General features: G+C 41.7%; 1 protein-coding gene across 2 annotated transcripts in view; it reads left to right on the top strand.

Moving 5' to 3' along the window:
- RAP1A (RAP1A, member of RAS oncogene family) overlaps positions 1-16,011 on the top strand; it is a 64,669-nt gene that overhangs the window by 14,349 nt on the left and 34,309 nt on the right. The window lies entirely within an intron of this gene.

Here is a 16,011-nt window from a genome sequence, read left to right as displayed (position 1 = left end):
TAACTGAAGAACCAAGCACACTCTAAGGTGGAAACCCTGAGCTGCGGGGGCTCAGGTGATGCTGTTGCTCCGTTACTCCCGTCGTGCTTTAGATGTGGACAGCTGTCCCATTAGGACAGGCCTGAGACTGTGTCACCACGCATTGCGTCTGTTTGCTGCGTGTGTACGCGGTAGGCCTTAGATGCCGGAATTAAAGAGTCACCCCGTTGTGGTGGTGGTAGCTGCCTCTGCTTAGGTTCAGGTGTGCGGGGTTGAGCGAGTGTCTCCAGGGAATTGTCACAGTTTGGGTCCTTTGCAACTGTAACGCTTTGCAACTGAGACATCAGCTTCCATAACCACGAGTCTGATGTCTTCTCTGTGTTGACGTGCCGAAGGTGGATTTGTGAGCTTTCTTAGTAGGGTAAAGAAATTGCCTATTTAATCAGTAACATTTTAAATGATTTTTTAAAGCATTCAAATTCCTGCAAAAGAAAGAATTCTTTAGTTGAAGGACCCACCATCCCCTTTCCGTCTTGTGGTTAATTTTCGCAGTATAACAAACTTTTTAAAGTCCAAAGTGTTTTGTAGAAAATCATCCATCTAATTGCATTCATCTGCACGATTTCTAAAACGTGCTCTATTATGGGAGAAAAAGCAGATTATCAGTGTTTACATAGTGTGATTTCAGTTCTTATTTTTACAAAATGTTCATTTGTATATAGAATACAGGCTCAGGAAATACCAAAAGGACCAAAGTTGTTCTCTTGAATTAGGATTTCAGGTGATTTTTCTTTTCCTCTTTAAACTTTTTATTTCCTGAACTTTATACATTGTTCGTATTTTATAATTAGAAAAAGTTCTAAAATGAATTCATCATAGAATATGAAATTAAGTTTTATAAAACTTTTAAAGGTGAACGTTCTTAGGGGGAAAAGGCTTTGCAAATGATCACTGAACAACATGCATTCCTGAGATGGAATCATATGTATGATAAAACCTGAACTTGAAACGAAAACGAGCGGAATCGGGTTGCCGTTTCTGGGTGTGGGGAGTGAGAGGTGGGAAGAGGACTGCACCCTTGGTAGGAAGGCGCAGACTTGGGTTCTTCGAAGTCAGGTTTGCCCCAGCTGCGTTCGTTCATATGCTGTTTCATGGAGTCTTGCTTAGTTACAGGATATAAACTTACTTATATAAATAATATGTCAAATCTCACTTTGAATATTGGGTCATTAAATAATGTGTTTGTGGTCAGAAGGCAAAGCACTGTTAACTTCACCTCTCTCTCTCCGCTTTTTCATCTGTAAACAAAAGAAGAAGAGTGCCCTTCTGTAGATATGTTTGGGGGTCAAGTACGTATGCCTGGCGTACGAAAAGCGCTCAGATGTTACTGCTGCCATTGTTGTCACAGCCAACAAAAGCTGGCATTGACGCCTGTAAGAAATTGCAAGTGGGTGATCACTAGGGAGCAGGGGTGTCCGACCTTTGGGCGTCTGTGGGCCACACTGGAGGAAGAAGAGCTGTCTAGGGCCACACATTCAATACATTGCGACACATAATCACAAAACACCTCATACTGTTTTAGGTCAATTTTAGACTTTGTGTGTCGGGCAGCATTCATGGCCATCCTGGGCGACATGTGGCCCGCAGGCCGCAGCTTGGACACCCCAGGAGCAGTATCCTTCCTTTATATCCACTGTTCTGACTAACCCCGTGTTTTCTGTTACTTAATGTGGGGCTGTTTAGCGATGCACTCAGGTAATTTCATTATATACACAGGAACCTTGGCATTTGTGGTTTATTGTTTTAAACTCAGGCTATTTAACATGAGAGATTTGTAATGAGAGTAGGGGAAAGTTGCGTACCTGACGACCGCCAACCGCCGTGCGAAGTCAGTGTGTGAACTAGAGAACTGAGCGGAGCCGGCAGCACCCCAGTTATCACCGCCCCGCGGTGACTTTGGTCCCCTGACCTGTTTGTTTTCATCCTCCAGTGAAAAACTGCTTCTGTGTGAGCCATGGTGCCCGAGAGGGCCCGTTCTTAATGCTGGCTTTTGCAGATTTAATTGAAATGAGTTTATTTTAGTGGCAAAACTGATGAATGTTGCTTATTTCTTGTGTACTGTTCCCAGTGCCTTGTGCCCAGTACAGACAATGAAAGTGGGGTGTGTTTGACAGGCTGGTGAAGAAATTTGAACCTTCGAGTTCCTCAAAGGAAAGAGAGGGGTGTAGCAGGGACTCCTCCTAGATTCCTGGGCACTGAGGTTATTTTTTAATTTTTATCACTTTTGTATGTAATTTTAACATTTTCTTAGAACAAATGAAAATATATCCATCTGGATTTCATTTCCATGGATACTCTGATGGATGTGCCTCATTTAGTCAACGCCACTGGCCCCATCCACGGAAACTCTGGTTCTGTTGGGTCTGCAGTGCAGCCCAGGAATGTGCAGTTTACTTCTCCAGGGGACCCCTCACCACTGGCTCTGATGCGGTAATTCCGTGTCTTTCTCCTGCATTTCATTTGAGTATTATAGTTTTAGAGTAGTTGTGTATTTTTAAAGTGTTGGAAGTATAGGAATAAATTTTATATTTAATAATGAAAATGTTGTATCTTTTTATCGTCTGTCCGTTTTTAATTAGTTCAAGGTACATACATTACTTACGCAAATCAAGTCATACCAAGTTCATTGTGGAAGAAATGAGAAAGTACCAGCGAGCATGTTTCCAGCCTTTTTTGTTGTGATCAGTTGCTCCACCACCCTGCTGCAGCCTTTTTAGATAGTTTTTCCTAATTGTGCCCCTCATGACGTTTTAATACCATAGACATACTGTATAGTTCCTTATGTATTGTATATTAGACTGTGCTTTGTATTCTAAAAGAGTTGAGGGGATTTTGTTTGGGGATTTATTTTTATTATTTTTTTTTTATTTATTTGCTCAAGAGCCACTTTTTACCCACTTGGGGGCAATATTGCCCATGTTGAAAATGTACACAATAGGCCAAAAGAAAAATCACCTCCCAGTCTGTAAACATTTTCTTATACATCTTTCCCAGTGCTGTTCAGTGCATCTATTTTTTCTTTAAAAAAATGAGATCAGATGCATAATATTTTTATATTGTGAGTTTTTCATGAAAAATATATTTTCATAGTGTCATATCTACCGGATAAATAATATCAATGCATAGTATTCCATTATGTGAATTTTTGATAATTTATTTAAATGATACCCTAGAGTTTTCCATTTTTTATTATAAAAGCTATGCTGTGAAAAACCATTGTAGTTGAATTTTTCATGCATTCTTAATTATTTCATTCTGTACATTTAAATGTTTTTGGTATGTATAACTTAAAAAATGAAAGTCCCTTTCCCCAAGAATATCTACTGTTAATGTGAATATTTGTTAAGGAAGAATAGATTGAACTTTAATTATGGCAAATTGCTTTTTTTGCCTAAGGTATTTTGGTCATTTTTTCATGTCACTACATAATTCTACTTTATTCTTTTAAGCAATATTCTGCTGTATTGATGTACGGTAATGTATCTGTTCTTTAGTGAAGAATCTTTTGTTTCCTGGCTTTTATTTTTGTTTCTGGCATATATTTTTGTTTGCTTGTGTTTTTTTTGTGCCATCAATTTCCATTGGTGGTAGAAATACTGGGTCATTTAAGAATTGGAAGCACTTTATATGCTTGAGTCTTTTTTTAGGCTTACTCTTTTTCATTTCTTTATTCGTCTTCTCTGATGTTGGTAGTCCTACATTTTAATTACTGTAACTTTATAGCATTGTACTTTTATATCTGGAAATAGAAAATGTTACATTAAGTAGGGACATGTGCCTGTATAGTTTTCAGATTACATATTAACAGTTTTAAGTTTGGCTAGGGTTTTTGTTTTTTTTTTTAAGACAAGTATATGTATTTTAACTAGATTAGAATAATACAAGATTTTCACTTTTAGGCTTGAAACCATTTATTGCCTGGCAGTAATTCAGAACTCGACAAGCACCTCTAACTTGTGAAGTGAATAAACGAGCTGGTGAGCTATGAGTTTTCTGGGAGGATCTGGAACCACAACATGTCTGTCAGATATGCCTTTTAATCTTGGGTCTGTTGACTGAAGTATGTTAGACAGACTCTCTCTCTGCTGTCTAACTCGTAGTCCTCTTAGAAGGAAATAAATCCTCTCTTTTTACATTTCTGGTAATGTCCTTCTTGTAGATATCTCATATGTTTCTGCTAATTTTATACAGATTCTTTTTATATTGTTTCCAGAGTTATTTATACATTTTTCTTAGGTTTAGAGTTTCATAAAGTTAAAAATATATCATAATAGATACTATATTAGGTAGCACTTTTGTGAATCAGCATCCGATTTTTACAGACTCTTAATCTGATTAGTGTTTTCTGGATTCAAGCAGATATCTTTATAGGAAACCATTAAGCATTGCAGAAGAACTATGCTCTATCACAGCAGAAATGTTTTTAGTTTTTTTTAAAGCACTAATTTTTTCTGAGGCAGTTTCTCCTTTAAGTTTAATTGCTCACACCATTACTAAAATCTTTAAATGTTGATTCTGACCCTGCTTAACTACAGTTCTATCCATGAGCTAACCTTGCTTTTTGAGACACATGCTTGAGTGAGACTTTCAAATGGTCTTAATGTCCTGGAAGAGTTAGTGTGCCTTCGTAATGAAGAATCTCCTGAGAGGACCGCGCTCACCACTAGGACGAAGGCTAACTGTAACCCATACAAATGCCACTCGGTGCCGGGGCAGGTCAGACGGGCGGCGTTAGAGCGGCCTCCGCTGGGCCGGGGGTCAGCACCGCCGGCGTGGGCAGGCTCCCGACGGAGGCTCCCGACTACACCAAGGGGCCTGGGTGTGCATCTGGCAAAGTGGGACACATACACACACACTTTTCCCCTCATGGTAGTGGGGTTTTGGGTTTTTTGCATGGTATGTTTAAAACAATTAACATTTCAAATGTGATTTTTGTCTGTTGAGGCTTACCATTGAACCAGATTGGCGATTTTATTCTTCAGTGCAGAATTTAACTTGACCGCTTTGTGAATACACATGAAGCTGGTTTCTTTACTCAGGATGGCAGCAGCGCCGTGACAACCCCTGCGTGAGCGCTCGCTGCGTAGGACTTGAGACCTTTGGCCGAGCCGGTGTGATTGCTCGGATACGGCCTTACCACGCCTTCTGCCTGGTGCTTGGTTTCCAGAAGCCTGAAGCCGTTTCAGAGGCGTCAGATTTATTTAAATGAGTAGTCCACAGAAGGGGAGGATACTTGGCTTTACTTCAGTGTTAGGTGAGATTATTATCGAGTATAAAAATTAGAATGGGATAGACATTTGTGTTTGTAAACTTCAGAAATTTTCCATTTTACTCTTTCTCATTATTTGCAATATGTCCCCCTCACGCTAAGTATTGTGATAAATTACTGCCCACTAAGACTTTAAGTAATACCCACCTGGCGGAAAGGGATACCCACCTGGCGGAAAGGGTTCTTGGTCAGGTTTGGTTGGAGGACACATCTCCATTGCACACGGAAGTGGGGAGATTCTATGCTTTGCGCTCTGACAGGAAGGAAAGTGCCTTTCAGGGAAGCATCAGGTAATTTCTCCTAGCTCTTCACACAGATAATTTTCTATTAAGAGTATAAGCAACATAATCTTTGAACATCCTGTTAGTCCCACTTTTTAAAATGAATTCATTTTTAACTAAGCAAGTAAAACATTATGCAAGAATAAAGATCAAGTAAAAAATACAGATAAGAAAAATATGTTAGCTATCAGTTTGCTATGTGTCCTTACAGGAATTTCCTAAGAATACATACATGTACAGAAATATTTAGTTTTGTTTTCAAATTTGCTTTTCTTTTTCTAAAAAATTCATTTATTTGTTGATTTGAGAAAGAAGAGAGAGAAAAACACTGATATGTTGGTCCACTTGTTTATGCATTCATTGGTTGACTCTTGTATGTGCCCTGACCAGGGATCGAACCTGCAACCTTGGTGTGTCAGATTGACACTAACCAGCTGAGCTACCCAGCCAGGGCTGCCTTTTTTTTTAAGTTTTCATATGTAAAGTGAGACATGAAGACTAGAGATATTCTTTACTAGCATGCTGGGGTACTAAATAAAAATTCCCATTTTCAGAGACAAGCTTTGTCAAGTTCCCCTATTGCTGCCCTTGTGCCTCTCCTCACCTGTATTTTTCCCTTTTAATCACTGCTCTTCTCCTTGAACGAAGTGTAGTGTGGTGGGTCTCAACTGGGTTTGGCTCTAAAATAGAATTAACTAAGAAGACTGGAGAAATATCCATATCCTGGCTCCACAGTTCAGAGATTCTTATTTAATTGGTCTTGGTAAGATATGACACAGGGGAAGAGACCATGTTTTATCTTAGCCTGCATCGAGACGCTTGCCTGAGCTTCTGAGTTCCAGTTTGGTTGGGGACAAGGCAGCGATCCAGTGCAAGGGGGAGTCTTCTCAGCTTCCTGCCTTCAAGAAAGAAGGTAGGCCTAGGTCTCTAATCCCTCAAGTTCTCTAAGGAACGCCCCGCCACAGGCGTCTTCATGTGTTCCGGTGCTGGTTCGTCCGCAGGGTCTGTGCTGCTGCAGCGTGAGGCCAGTGAACATCATTCGTGCAGCACGGACGCAGTGGGCAGGGTGAGCGGTAAAGCAGGACGGTGCTGTGGTTGACGTCACGGCTGCGAGAGCCAAACTGCCCGGCTGTGCTCCCGGTCCTGTGATCCGTGTTGGGCTTGGGCAGGGTTGTTGTGGCCCCTCTGCTTCATCCGTAAAATGGGGCAATAGCCTCTGCCTCACAGGAGTGTTGTGAGGGTTAAAAGTGTACAATACATGTAAAGAGCTCAAAGCAGTATTTTGTACATAGTAAGTACTCAATAAATAATACAGTTTGTTTCTTTTCATGTATCCTCTTTTTTAACTTTTCCCACTTTTTTCTTGACCCTCCCTCCTCAAGATGAGTAATGCCTTCTGCAGTGAACTGAGGCAGGGGCCAGCAAACACTCCTCCGGAAGGTCCGGATAAAAAGTGCTGCGGGTTTTCAGGGCCATGTGGTCTCTGTTGGAATACCCACCTCTGCTGTTCCGGGGCGAAAGCAGCTGTGGGCAGTATATGTGAGCAAATGAGCGTGGCTGTGTCCCCTGAATTTGAATTTTACAGAATTGTCATGAAGTACTATTTTTCTTTTGATTAAAAAAGTATTTGAGAATGTAAGAACCATTCTTAATTCACAGGCCACACAGAAATAGGCCGTGGCCCAGATCTGGCCCTTGAGTCCTGGTTCGAGGTCCCTGAAGGAGCTGTAGGAGGCTGCACAGCAGTCGGAGGCGCCCTGCCCTAAGCTGCCTTCGTTCGAGCGTTTCCCTGTATTGTGAAGGAATCTAGAAAATTAGTTTTATTGCCATCAGGGCTAGAATTCAGAAATTCTACTCCCAGCTCTGATCTCAAACTGTTAGCACTTGTGTGCCACAGCGAGCTCTTTGGGGACGCTGTCCTCGGCGACATAGGTACTCGGGTTCTTTGGGTGCAAGCGGACCGGTAGGGCGCACGTGCACTCACACACAGTGCGTGTGCATCTGTGTGTCGGGGAGAGAGGGTCACTTCAAGGAACTGAACTACGTGAGCAGGGGGACGGGCAAGCCCAAAATCTGCAGGGCAGGCCGCTGGGGGCTCGGGCAGACAGCCCTTCAGGAGAATTGCTTCTTCAGTGAAACCTCAGTTTTTCCCTCAGGGCCTTTTGGCTGATTGGATGAGGCCTCCTCACTTGGCTAATCCAACTGATTGTAGATGGTAGCCACCCAGGTATTACTTACGTCACGCCGTCACAGCAACGCTGACACCGGTGTGTGTCCCAAGGACTGGGGACTGTGGGTATCCTGGCCAAGTGGACACACATGACAAGCCATAACATACTTTAATAAACCTTTTTCTCATAAATGAACAAATGGCTAAAATGGTTAATTTAGGCAGAAAACGAGTGTTTATGTAGGGATGTTGAATAGCAGAACTGACGTAAGAAATGAGCATGTGAGCTGTAGGAAGCCTGAGGAGAACCCGGGCAGTTTGCACGGGCAGTTCCTGGTGGCAGGAGCCAGCCTTGTGCTGCAGTCAAGATGAGGCGGCCTTGACCGGCTCCATCTTCACGTCAGCCCGCTCAAGGTTCGGCTTCTTGGGAAACTCCGCCTGGTTGGCCTGGTTCAGGGTTGGATGGGATGTCTTCCGTGCCCGGTGGAGGGTGACATTCACACCGACACTGCAGAGAGAGAGACCAGGGTTATTTCCCGACAGAGAGTCGGGATGCTGATCCAAGAGGAGGAAGGGATACTAGACATGCAAAAGTAACAGATGTCTGCTTCACACCAACTCTTGCTATCCACCCACATGGAGGGACAGCTGGTGAGGCGGACGTGGACGTGGGCCAGGTCGAGGAAAACGTCACAGGCCGATAATGAGCTTGGGCCTTACCCTCCAGAATAGTGAGCCTTTTGGGGAGTCATAGACCCCGCTGAAAATTTGAAATTTTTGGATTGGGCCCTCTTCCTTCCTCTCTTCAGACAATTACGCTTTTAAAAAGATGTGGTTTGGTTTGGTTTGGCATAGCATTACAAGGAGTTCTCGTACTTTCTAAAGTGTGTCCCTGATTGGTGGGAGAGGGGCTAGTCTCTTACCCTGAAAGGTTAAGAGCTCCTGGGGACAGAGGGGGGTGGTGTGCTCTATCTGATGATTTTTGGCGGGGGAGCCGCAGTAGAACTGCGCAGTGAACTGTGAAGTAGATCATCGGAGGGTGGTTTCCAGAGACACAAGATTGGAGGCTGCAAAGACAATCACAATATTACGTCTCTCTCAGCTTCTGATGTTGGCATTTTCTCGATTCTCCTTAATCTCCTTGCTCCTCTCATGGCAGGATTTAACTAAGAGATGATGAGGACCTTGATTAACAGACTGGTAATAGGGATGAAAAGTATAAATAATTTTAAGGAATATTTAGGAGCTAAAAATCCATAGAACTAGCTTAGCTGTTTATTATACATGGGAAATAGAATCAGCTAGCTTATGTGTTCCTAGCTTGCATGACAGCATTGCAGAGGCCAGACGGGACGGCTGACTGCAGATGTGCGGAGGGACAGCTCCGTCCTCTGAGTGGGGCTGGGGGAGAAAGGACGGTAGTGACTGGACTTGATAAGTTTGCCAGTGAGAAGAGGGAATGAGAAAAGGGGCAACGATTGGTAAAAAGGTTGATGGGCAGTGCTGAGGGCCCAGGTGAGATTTTAGAAATTTGCACTAGTGACATAGTTACATAGTGGTATTTCCTCCAGCAGTGAAGAGAGGTTTTAAGATTCATTCATGGATATGGGTTATACAGGCTGATGTGGGAGGAAACACAGAAATACCAGGAATAGAGGGTCTAGGCGAAGAATAACTCAGATAAAGACGGTAGTGATAAAGATAGAGCCCTTGCCCCGTGCTGGGCACGTTTGTAAGGGTGTTTTAAAGGCGCTAATTCATTTGCTCAAAATAACCCTAAGAAGTAGGCACTATTATCCTGGTGATGAAACTGAAGCGGAGAGAAGTTAAGACATTGCCGAGGATTACAGAGCAAGTACGTGATGGGAGCTGGACTTTAAACCCAGGAAGTTAGGTTCCAAGGTCTGTGCACAGCTACTAAATTACACTGATGACCAGGTGTCGGAGAGAGGGAGAGGGGATGATGGGCCGGGAGACGATGAAGGGATCAAAATGTCTGCAGTTTCAATGGGGTGGGGGAAAGGAAATTAGACAGTCACCAGTAATCCTTAGTGATCTCTTTTCCTGAGTTGTATCTGTGTGCTGATAGGAAGATCCTCGTAAAAGTAAACCTCTCCGTTTCCTTTTGTATTCCCCACCACCCTGGGTCTGACAGAACCCCTAGCGAATGAGCAGATTTTTTCTCCTCTCCCTCTTCTCTCCATATCTTAACATGTATTTGGCAAGCTTTTTCACTTCAGTGTGTTGCATTGTCCATTCGGTGTGTAGTGTACTGTCCATTCATTGGGGGGGCCCTGTCGGTTGCAGCTACAGATGTTGTGTGCTGACTTGTAGGAGAGACAGCACTGTCTTCCTGTAAGCTCTCCATCAGACTTCCTTCCCTTTGGTTTTGTTTAACTTGGTACCCGATCTGTAAATAAATGTCAGCAAATGCAGACTAAGGGAATAAAAAAACGAACGCACCCCTCAGAGTGGAGTACCTAAATGCTTGGCTTTTCCCAACAGTTTTTGTTACTCTTGATCGATAACCAAACTAACACTTTGAGAAAGGAGTATAGTATTTTTTTCTTATTAAACCTATGTAACCGGTTTTATTTTTCTTTCTCTCTCATGGCCTCATGTCCTTCGTAGATACACATGATAGGTATTTGTGACATTAAGGACTATTATATATGTTTCCATATTAATCTGGATATTGAGGTAAGTTTGATGTTTGCTGTGCTTGGCATGCCTTACGGATTGGCTTGGGCTAATATTTCAATTACGTGTTTCTAGCCAGTGAAGCTACTGTTAGAAACAGGGCTCTAGATCTATAATACATGTCAGGACCGTTGCTTCTAGCAAGTGTTATCCCTTTGCACCCAGACCTCAGGCTTCAGTAATATAATACTTAAGGTGTCTCTTGAATTCAGGTGCTTTTTGATTTGGCTGTCAATACTTTTTCCCAGTTAACAAGCGTGGTCCGAATCTGGGCTTCAAAGTGAGTTCTTTATTTTTATTGATTGGTATCCTTTAACTAATGAGAAGTTAATCGAATTGATAAATTGTTTTGTTATAACAAGAAAAGATTGTAGTTCATTTTTTTTAAAGACTTAATTTATTTATTTTTGGAGAGAGGGGAAAGGAAGGAGAAAGAGGGAGAGAAACATCGATGCATGGTTGTCTCTCGGGTGCCCCCCACTGGGGACCTGGCCTGCAACCCAGGCATGTGCCCCGACTGGGAATTGAACCGGAGACCCCTTGGTTCGCAAGCCTGCACTGAATCCACTGAGCCACACCAGCCAGGGCTGTAGTTCATTTTTAAGAACCTCAAGAGAAGTATGCAAGTGTAAAAGTATTAAGACTCAAGCACAGTGTGCAGAGTTGGTAATTTCATCATTTATTTGTATGTTGCGTTTTTCAGATTTCACAGTTTGTATATGCTGTTATTCTGATAACTTTCATACATGCCGGCAGATTAAATTTCTCCTTATCAATGTGAATTGTATGAATGTTGTAGATAATGTTCCCCGTCTTTCAGTCTGTACTGCAGTGAGAATTCTCCTCCTCAGTGAAAACAACTGATGTACTTCGTGTCTAGAACTAATGCTACATAGAAATTCCTCTATAATCATTATATTTTCAGGTGTATTATAACAAAGTCGTTACTCAACTATAATTTCTATTTACGTTTTTTCATGTATGGTTGCTAGGAAATTTTACCACATTTCATGGGACTCTTTTTTTTTTTTTTTTACAATTTAAAGGTTGTTCCCATACATTCACATTTTAGTTTTATAATTTTAATTATTTTAGTTTTATTTCTTCAGCAGCTCTTTTAATATTCTTACCCGTCTCCATGTTTGTGACCCTTGGTCAACTGTAAGATTGTGGGTTTTTTCCCCCTATACTGTGTTCTCTAGATAAAAGAAAGGTATAGTTCATTCAGATATAACTTTTAGAAAATTAGATACTGATTTAAAAAATTAGATTCTAATTAAAAAATTAGAATTAGATACTATTAAGCACATATTTGCCAGGATTAATATTTTTCTAGTCCCAATTTTCCCAGCAGAGATGCATTCAAAATAATTTCCATAGTTTAAAACTTTGATCAGAATGGCATTTTCAAGGACACTTGTAATATATTAGTTTCTGCAAACTTGCAGCTTCTTTATGTGCTGGACCTTGCATTAATGCGTATACCAAAGCCGACATGGGAGTAGGGCAAGGGGAGGTGGGATTAGTCGCTGAAGGAAAGTGGGTGGGCCTGGATGTCACAAATATTTCCTGGCAGTCATTCTGCCAACAAACAGTATTTCAAGTGTTTAATGTCCTCTGCTCTGTGGAAGTACTCTAGCACCTTTTCAGCGCGTGACTAGAGGCCTGAAGTCATTGGAATGAGCTTTTTAAAAAGAATTCAGCCACCGTGAGCAAAGAGACCCGCTGAAAGAAGGCTTCATTTTGAACTTTAAAAAATTAGAAGCTGTTATTAGAACATAGGTTATGTTATTTCAAACCTCCATCCGTCACCTTGTTTTGTTGTATGGTCTTCTGGTCATTAACTTCTTCTATTTAGTTTTGTAGTAGTTAGATGTGGAAAGAAAATGAGATGAAGTACACCTGTGGAAATTTTTTTCCCTTGGATTTGGTGTTGCTTTTACTACAGAAAATGAAATCTGATCAGCACAGTGTGAGGAGACAGCAGTGCGGGTTAGAATGCGGAGCCAGAGTCCTGCCGCCTGAGTTCCGAGTTCCGATCCCAGCAGTGCAAACCTCCGTCCGTGGTCTTGGGCGAGTGCTTTTCTGAGCCTCATTTTCTTTGCCTGTGTAATGTGAATGATGACAGTAGGAGCCCTACCTTCTGTTCATGAAAATCCAGTGGTGTGGCCCTATAAAGCACCTACCATGGAACATATTAGACGTTATCAATTCTCTATTCGTTCGTTTTTCTTTTTCTGTTGATCAAAACTTTACTACTGATTCCGACTTAATTTTTGAGGTTACTGTTCAGCTCCAGTTGAATGTTAGCAGGCATTTTAGTGTTTAAAGGAATGTTTAGTGCATTGTTCCTTTTAGCTCAAATAAGCTAAAGATGCAAAAGAATGAATGTTGTCTTAGATTCCTAAGACCTGGGGAACTGGTCTGAATGCTTTTATGCGTTCGGTTAACCTTTACCCACTCACAGTGTGAGACCAGTTTGCGCTGATTCCCATCGCTCTGTGAGAAAGCCTTAAAGAAGAGCCACCGCATGCTCGTTGATGTCGTTAGGGCCGTGAGGAAACACACTCGTTATAACTGTGTCAACGCAGAGAACCCACTGCTTACTTATTTTAACAGTGAAAACTTGGTTTGGGTTTAGAATTCTTCTAACGATATATGAGTAATATCTGTAGGTGCTTTTTACAAACTTTCGTAAACTGTCTCATTTGATCTTCACAATTCTGTGAAAAAGGTAGGACAGATGGAGTAACTCCTACTCATAAAGATGAGGAAATCTGGACTTTGGAGACATTGAATGACTTTCCCAGAGATAAATAGCCAGTTATGTCTGCTACCTCTCAAATTCGTTTTCATTGTAAATACTTTATCAAAGTGATTCTATATAAACAACCTGTAATTTCCAGAATGTAAAACTCAAGTTATTGAAATTACTGGATTTTCACATTTGCCAGAAGTATACACCTTTTGCATTTTGGTAGGCTGTGTATGTCAACTCAGAGGAACAGACGCCAACTTCTGCCATAGTGCATTATTGTGATTGTAATTTCATCTTCAGCTTTAGGATCTAGGGATTTGATTCAGAAGGATGTCCTCAAAATAATTTGGTAAGTTCACTGACTAAATATAGTTTTGATTCAAAGGGCATTATGAAATTTTTTTCCTTACAGTATTCTTAGTTAAGCCACCCACTTTCAAAAGAAAAATGACTTTTTGCTTTTACTAACCATTTTAAAAACTGGTGTGCCTTATATAGTGTAAATACTCATGGGGAGATATATAATATTCTTTTAAACTGGGGACATTCTTTGTGCACGTTCAGTTCAGATATTTTTAGAACCTCTGCTCTTCTATTCATGGGCTCAGTGCAATCACTGTAAAGGGATACAAAACACTCCCTGCCTTGCTTTCAGCAAAGTTGACATCAATGGAGAAGGCAAGGCTAATTAGGAGACAATCAGAGTGGAGGCTGCCAAACTACTACAGTCTAAGGCCTGTCATTGTACTTAAGGCCGGGAAGTGGGGTGTGAGTGCTAATGATACGGGGTTTGTTGTTAGGGCGGTGACATGTTCTGGAATTAGGTAGTGCTGATGGTTGTCCAACCTGTGAATGAACTTTAAACCACTGAACTGTACCCTTTGAAGGTAGTGAGTTTTAAGTATATAAATGATCATAAATCTCAAAAGAAGAAAATGTGACCAGAGACTGTGTAGTTTTATAAAGGAAATAATGAGAGGTCAGGTAAAGAAGAGAAGGCGGAAGGCAAGAGTTAATGCAGGGGCCCGCAACCTGGGGCCACAGATACCAGTCGGGGCCTGTCGGGAACAGGGCCACACAGCAGGAGGCGAACTTGAATGTAATGTGCTTGAATCACCCTGAACCACCCCCCACCCCCCACAGAAAAAGGGTCTTCCACGAAACTGGTCCCTGGAGCTGGGAAAGGTTGGGGACTGCTGAGCTAATGGATATGAATTTGAGGTTGGGGTTTGAGATGCACCCCAAAGGACATGGAGGATTTGGATAGAAACGGGGGAAGGAGGTATGGCATTACAGATCCAAGGAAGGGGGTGTAAGCCAAGATACTGTGCTTAGCAGAAGGGGAAGACACGGCAAGACGTAAGAGGAAGAAAGACAAGCTGAGTCTCTTATTTTCATGGGCCTTCTAAACTGGAATAGTTAACTGATCTGATCTGCGAAGAGATCACGCCTTATGCTGTCATTTGCATGGAAAAAATCGTATACTCTTCTAGCCTGGTGCAGAATTTTTTCCAGCCAGAACGCCAGACCTAAGGACTGTCTGCCCTGGTGCCTGAAGAGGGTACTGCAGGGGTTTTAGTTCTCAGTACAGGTATGCTTTGAGGGATTTGCTGCCATCTTTTTTGCTTTTAACCCAATTTTAAGTCACACATTTTATAAGATCCTTTCATGTGCATTGCGTCTTGTAATGCTCTCACCACACCTATAAGATAAACGATAATTTCAGTGCCAAGATGGGACGTGAGTTAGAAAGCCTAGGTTCAAATCCTGTTCTACCATTTTCAATTTTATCAGAATTTTGATGAGTTATTTTACCTCTCTAGGTTATATGCTTTCTCTTACATAAAATGGTAATTATAATATGCTAGAGTAGTATTTAAGTAAGTTGACAAAAATAAAATTATTAGAATCATATCTGACATACATAGTAATCCCTCAATAAAAGTTATGCTGTTGATAGATCCTGAGGATTGAGTGAGGCTCAGAAGGCCAAAGTCTTCCAGGCAGTAAGTGGTAGACCCAGCACTTACGATAGGTGTTCTCAGTCCAAGCCCTGTTGTTCTCAATGCCTTTTACCAGATTTTATTACCTATTTATTTATCTATTAGTCATATATTAAGAAACTTTCTGAACTCGCATTTAAAAGGAGGCTAGCCCTGACTGGTGTGGCTCAGTGGGTAGGGTGTCATCCTGCAAATGGGAGGGTCGCAGGTTCCGTTGCTGGGGAGGGCACAGGCCTGGGTTGCATGCCGGGTCCCTGGTTGGCAGAGCATGTGGGAGGCAGCCGAGACAGGTTCCTCTCACACATCGATGTTTCTCTGCCTCTCTCTCTCCCTTCCTTCCCCTCTCTCTAAAAATAAATGAAACCTTAGAAAAATAATGAAAGGCCAGAATAAACCAGATATTCACGGCACAGGAGACTTTCTAACTTCCTTATACCAGAACTTTCTAACCCAGTCCTTTGTTTTAATCCACTGGTACCCAGTCCTTAGCAATTACAACTGAATTACGAACTACGAAGGGAAAGTGACAAAGGAATGTTGGATTTAACGTAATTAACAAAAATTAACTTGAGCATGATAAAATGAATAATTAAAAAAAGCCATAGGAGGGTAAACCTACAATAATCAAAGGGTGGATGTCCTTACTGCTAAACAGATCAGACTGATAGGGAGAAGTTCTTTCAAAAACAAATGTCAGAAAAGAATAGGCAATTCACAAAAGAAAAAAGATGTGACATAAATATTTGGAAAAGTCTAACCTCACCAGTTAATCAAAAGAAAGTTAAAGTACG

This window comes from Phyllostomus hastatus, unplaced genomic scaffold (assembly GCF_019186645.2).
Source record: "Phyllostomus hastatus isolate PE091 unplaced genomic scaffold, TTU_PhHast_1.1 phas_scaffold_216, whole genome shotgun sequence".
NCBI classification, from domain to species: domain Eukaryota; kingdom Metazoa; phylum Chordata; class Mammalia; order Chiroptera; family Phyllostomidae; genus Phyllostomus; species Phyllostomus hastatus.
Note: the sequence above shows the minus strand (reverse complement) of the source record. Positions and strands in the feature narration are given on the sequence as shown.